Genomic DNA, 6,134 nt, shown 5'->3' with positions numbered 1-6,134 from the left:
AAGCCCCTACACTGACAAGAAAGGAAAAGAAAAGAAAGAATGCTGAAACTGATTTCCTTTCTTGGTCAGGCTGTAGGAGACACTTAGGAGTTCTTTCTCCTCCCTTGTGTTCCCTTTTAAGATGAAAAGGGACTAAAGTGGTTTAGGGAGGAAATGTGGCAAGAGAGATAAATGAAGAAATAGGGAAATTATGTTTGCTCGTTGTATATTTGTGTGTGTGTGCACGCGCATGCGCGCACATGCATGCATGTGCATGCCTGTGCTGGTACTAGGCCTAGGCCCTATGAACTTTTTGTTCAGTACTGTACTAGCACTCCACTATTTGAGCTAGAGTTACACTTCAAGCTTTTTGATGGTTAATTAAGATTTAACAGTCTCATAAACTTTCCTGCCTGGGCTGGCATCAAACCAGGATCCTCAGATCTCAGCCTCCTGAATAGCTAGGATTACAGATGTAAGCTACCAGTGCCTGGCAGTATATTCTTTTTAATAACTATAAAAAAAGGCCCACCTCAGAAGTTGAAACCTGGAAGCAACTAACAAAGCAGTTTAGCTTTCCTTCATTTAAAGGCTAAGCCTGGGGGACTACACTGGGCTAGATATCTCCTTTGAAATAGTAAAAATGTGGCAGATCTCCGTAAATGATCAGATTGCCCTGTGAGAGGCTTTTCAGGGGAAAGATAGCTGTACAGCTCACCCATTGTATGTGCGTTGGATAGGCAGAGAGACATCTCCATTTTGTAGAATTACTAGCATTTTTTCTGGAATATTCCCAACTTTAGCCTAAGAATTTGAGGTTGCTCCGAAATAATGAAAGCAGCAGATAGCAGCTGCTATTTTTTTTTTTTTTTGAGTCTTTAACTCTCATTTCCTGCACGGGGAGCAGGAAATTCTCTCTTTCTCTCTCCCACCCCCCTTCCCCCGGCCCCCCCTCTCTCTCCCCCACCCCCCTTTCCCCAGCCATCTAGCTGGAGCTGCCTTTTCCCTAATGGTGTACTTTCTATTAAATTCCTTGTTTTGCCATTTTTACATTTGTGTGCGTGCGTGCGCGTGTGTGTTCAATTCTTTGTTGGAGACGTCAAGAATCTGGGATCGTCACCTCCCTCCTCCCCTCGTCCTCCCCCCACAACCCTCCACCGGTAACAGGAAGTGCACGGGGCTGTGGGCTCTCAGGTGGGCCTAGTATTGTGGCTTTCGACCCCCGTGGGTGTCTGCTTTGGGCGCTGGCTGCGCTGAGCTCTCCTCGCGTTCTTCCGCATCTGCAGGGCTGGGGGGGAGGGGGGCAGGGCGGCTCTGGAGCCGCGTTGCTGCCCCGTTTGGTAACAAAGACCAACTCTGAGGCTGCGTGCCTTGTTTTTCATCTCTCCTCTCTCTCTTCTCTCCTCTTCTGTCTCTCTCTCGTCCGTTGCATTGGTTTAGGAATGAATGAATGTGCCGAAAATGGAGGGGGGGGGAAGCACGCTATAAAAGTAATCTTGTTTATATGCTCTCAGATCGCTCCAGCCAGCCTGGTCTCGGCATTGGAATGGGGGGGGGGGGCACGGGGGAGCGCGACGGGTGTCTCTGACCTGTCACCATCTTAAGTGGTGAAGGCGACCAAGCCGATAAAATTCTTTTCTCTGCCTCGCTCCCCTCCCCCACCCCCAGTCACCCCTTCCCTTTCTTCCTTCCCTCCACCCCCCAACCCCTGCCACCGGTTGAAAGAGCTTTCCCCTCCCCCAACTCATCAGTCATTCTTAACCTCGCTAGGAGGTAGGGGGCAGGGTCCACCAAGCTGGAGCCCGTGGGGGTTCTAAATGGCTTGGGGTGATGCTGGCAGAGGGGTGCCACTCTTCCCATCCTCAGCAGGATACCCCCCTCCCCCAGATCCCTTCTCTCTCCTATGGTTTCACTTGAGACTCGTCCTTGGCTTTCAGGATGCCTCCACTAACACAGGGGAGGGGGTATTTACAATCACAAGGGGGATGGGGGGAATCAAAAGCCAAGAGGGTGCCCCGCCCCCGGCCTGAAATCCACTGCACACCCCCTAGAATAACGCGGATTAGGGAACCGACGCCAAGCTGGAAGGATTTAGGGATCCAAAGAAGCAAGGAATGTGGCTGCCAGAAGCTTCTGGCCCCTCCCCTTTGCCCCCCCCCCCCAGCAGAGGAGCGGCCTTTGTCATTCAGCTTGGCCCGCCTTTTCTGCCTGGGGCCTCGATGCCCTGCGCAGCACCCCATCCCCCACTGCTACCCCCACTGCCCGCCACGCTGGCCTGGGTGTTAGCCTGCAGTTACCGACAGAGCAGTTAACAACTTGGAGCACCTCCTCCCGCACCCAGCACCCATCCAGCAGACAAGAGAAGCTAAATGGGTACTAAGGGAGGCTGCACTGTCTCCTGGCCTCCCTCACCTCCAGCCGCCATCGCCATTCTCCATCAGGCCCGGGCGGCTTAAAAAAAAAAAAAAAAAAACCCGCCCTTTTGGAAAACTGCCTGGTATGAGCGGGAATTACCACTAGAGACGTTTCTGGATGTAGGCAGGCCGGCCCTCCCCATCTTTACCACCTCGTGAGCCCCAGAAAATGTATGTATTTCTGTGGCCTTCTGGGATGAACTGAAGAGTGGGGAAACAACAGTAGATCCTATTGGGGGGGAAATGTAAATTTTTGTTTGAAGCATACATTAATTTCACAAAGGTAGGGGATGCATGGTGACATTTCCACATACTTGCACAATGTAATCCAATCATTCTCTGTGGGTAAACACCATTAGGAAAAGTGTTGAATATCATCAAGTATGCCTATAAAATTTCCTAATGAAATCTCTTCTTGGTTAACTGTTTATTGAGCACAAATTGAAACATACACAAAAGTAGATGATAAATCTTCAGCCTTAACCATGGGCAGGGTAGATCCAGTTTTGTGTCTATTATTTCTTTCACTCTCTCTTTTTCTTTCTCTGTTTTTCTTTCTCTCCTTCACTCGCTCCCTCTCTCTCCCTCCCCTCCCCTTTCTTTTCTGTGGATCCTAGGTCTTGAAATCAAGACCTGGACACTGTCCCTGAGCTTTATTGCTCAAGGTTAGCACTCTAGGCCTGGGTGATGTTCCTGAGCTGTTCAGCTCAAGGCGAGCACTCTACCACTTGAGAGCGCTACTTCCAGTTTTCTGGTGGTTTATTGGAGTAAGAGTCTCACGGTCTCTCCTGCCCGGGCTGGCTTTGAACCGTGATCCTCAGATATAAGCCTCCTGAGTAGCTAGGATTACAGGCGTGAGCCACCAGCTTATTTTATTTTATTTTTTTAGTAGCTTGAAAGCTGTCCTTTCTTTTATTTATGTTTTTGATACAATGTCACATTATATTGTTCAGACTGACCTCAAACTACTGGGTTCAATGATACTCCCACTTCAGCATCTTGAATGCTGAGATACATCGTTGCAACAAATCTGCTACAACATAACTTTCTGTGTCTATGTGTGAGAGAGAGGCAGGGAGAGGCAGCGCTGGGGCTAATTCTCAGAAGGCATATGCAGCCATAGCCTGCAGTTGGCTTGAATACCACGAAATGGACACCAGCCATAGAGGAATTGAGGTACCTGCTATCACAGGAAGTGGTGTCTCCTTTCAGGCCACCTCTCCCCACCCCCAGTGTCTAGACACTCCTGCATCTACCTGGCACCCTGGCCCAGGAGAAAGAGCTTTCTACCCCCCAGCAGTTCACTAGTCAGCTATGGGAAAGGAGCCCCAGGCTCAGAACAGGCTTCTGAGGCTAAAACCTTGCTGCGGGATTGATTACCAGGCCCCAGAAACAACTGCACTGTCCTTTTACAAGTCATCACCTCCCACAGGTTTACAGATCACATCATCTGGCAAGAGGAGGCAATGGCCATAGGCATCTCTCTTTGGGCAACTTGTGTGTGTGTGTGTGTGTGTGTGTGTGTGTGTGTGTGTGTGTGTGTGTGTGTGTGTATGAGAGAGGGGGGGGGGGATGGAACTGGGGCTTGAACTCAGAGTCTGGGCGCTGTCCCTGAGCTTTTTTGAGCTCAAGGCTAGTGCCCTACCACTTGAGCCACAGTGCCACTTCAGCTTTTTTGAGTAGTTTATTGGAGTTTCCCGGGGATTTTTCTGCCCCGGCTGGCTTCAAAGCACAATACCTAGATCTCAGCCTCTTTTTTTTTTTGTCTATCGTGGGACTTGAACTCTGGGCCTGGGCACTGCCCCTCAGTTTTTCAGCTCAAGGCTAGTGCCCTACCACTTGAGCCACAGCGCCACATCCAGCCTTTTCTGCTTATGTGGTGCTGAGGAATCGAACCCAGGGCCTCATGCTTACAAGGCAAGCGCTCTACCACTGAGCCACCTTCCCAGCCCAATCCCAGCCTCTTGAGTAGCTAGATTATAAGCATGAACCACCAGCTCCCGGTATAAGGATTTATTTTACTATAACAAGGTTAAAGTAGGGACAAATAGAAAAGGGGAGAGAGAATTTCCTGTTCTCCATGCAGGGAAGAGGAGCTAAAGACTCAAAATGGCAGCTGTTATCTGCTCTTTGTTCTTTCAGAGCTGGGGGAATACACAAGGCTTTTCTTGTCTAGCAACTCTGCAACTACTAGACAATGGTTTTAGTCTGGAGTCAGTGGCTCATGCCTGTAATCCTAGCTACTCTGGAGGCTGAGATCTGAGGGTCCCAGTTCCAGTCACCCAGCAGGAAAGTTGCTAAGACTCTTTATCTCCAATTAACCAGCAGAAAACTTGAAATGGAGCTGTGCCTTAAGTGCTAAAGTGCAGATCTTGAGCAAAAAAAAACCTAAGGGACAGCTCCTAGTCTCTGAGTTCAAGCCCCAGTACTAGCAAAAGCAACAACAAAAACATTGTAATTTCCCTATCTCCTGACCTTCCTTTTCTGCCTCATGCCCTGGGGTAACAAGACAGGAAGGGAAGGGGACAGCAGGGTGGGGGTGGGACTCTTCATTGACCTCATCCTGGCTAGCCAGGGCATGCCAGGGGAACCCTGCTTGCTTCCTAGAATGGGAACAACTTCAGCTGTTGTCATCAGGGTGGTCAATTGAAGGGACCCAGATAAAGTACCAAGCTGGGCTCCTCTGGGTTGAGTAGCAGCAGTAACATTCAGATGGGGCCTACCTTTGACCCACCCATTTTGTAAAGCAATAGCTTTTTTTTTTTTTTTTGTCATGGGGCCTGGATGCTGTCTCTCAGCTCTTCAGCTCAAGGCTAGTGCCCTACCACTTTGAGCCACAGAACCACTTCCGGTTTCCTCGGGGTTAATTGGAGATGAGTTTTACATGGACTTTTCTGCCCAGGCTGGCTTTGAACCACGATCCTCAAATGTCAACCTCCTGAGTAGCTAGGATTACAGGAGTGAACTACTGGTGTCTGGCTAAAAACAATAGTTTGAACAAAAGAGAATAACTTTACATCTTATTTATGCAAGTAAACAGCTACCATCTGCTGGCACACCTTAAGGTACAAATTGATCCTTTATTTGTGCCAATAGACAATAACATGGACAAATAAACCAACGCATAGAAGAAAAACCAGGCACGAACTTTTCAGAAACAGCAGGCCTAAAGATCTGGGCAGTTCCTTCACTTGAATTATATAAAAGGAGCTCTAGCTCAGTACCTGGAGTCATTTCTGCCTTCAACCAGCATTGTGGCTCCAGACTTTTTGTTATTTTTTTTTTTTTTGGGGGGGGGGTGTAGTGCCTGAACTCAGGGCCTGAGCACTGGTCCCTGAGCTTTTCTTTTCTTTTCTTTTTTGTCAGTCATGAGGTCTGAACTCTGGGCCTGGGCACTGTCCCTGAGCTCTTCAGCTCAAGGCTAGTGCCCTACCATTTGAGCCACAGCACCACTTCCAGCCTTTTCTGCTTATGTGGTGCTGAGGAATTGAACCCAGGGCCTCATGCATGCAAGGCAAGCACTCTACCACATGCAAGGCAAGCACTCTACCACTAAGCCACCTTCCTAGCCCTCCCTGAGCTTTTCTACTGAAGGCTAGTGCTCTACCATTTTGAACCACAACTCTACTTCCAGGTTATCTGGTGGTTAAGAGTTTCATGGCGGGCTGGGAAGGTGGCTCAGTGGTAGAGTGCTTGCCTTGCTTGCATGTGGTCCTGGGTTCAATTCCTCAGCACCACATA

This window comes from Dipodomys spectabilis, unplaced genomic scaffold, assembly GCF_019054845.1.
Source record: "Dipodomys spectabilis isolate Male_0828 unplaced genomic scaffold, ASM1905484v1 ptg000082l, whole genome shotgun sequence".
Classification (NCBI taxonomy): Eukaryota; Metazoa; Chordata; class Mammalia; order Rodentia; family Heteromyidae; genus Dipodomys; species Dipodomys spectabilis.
The sequence above is the reverse complement of the archived record's forward strand: the minus strand, read 5'-3'. Positions refer to the sequence as shown.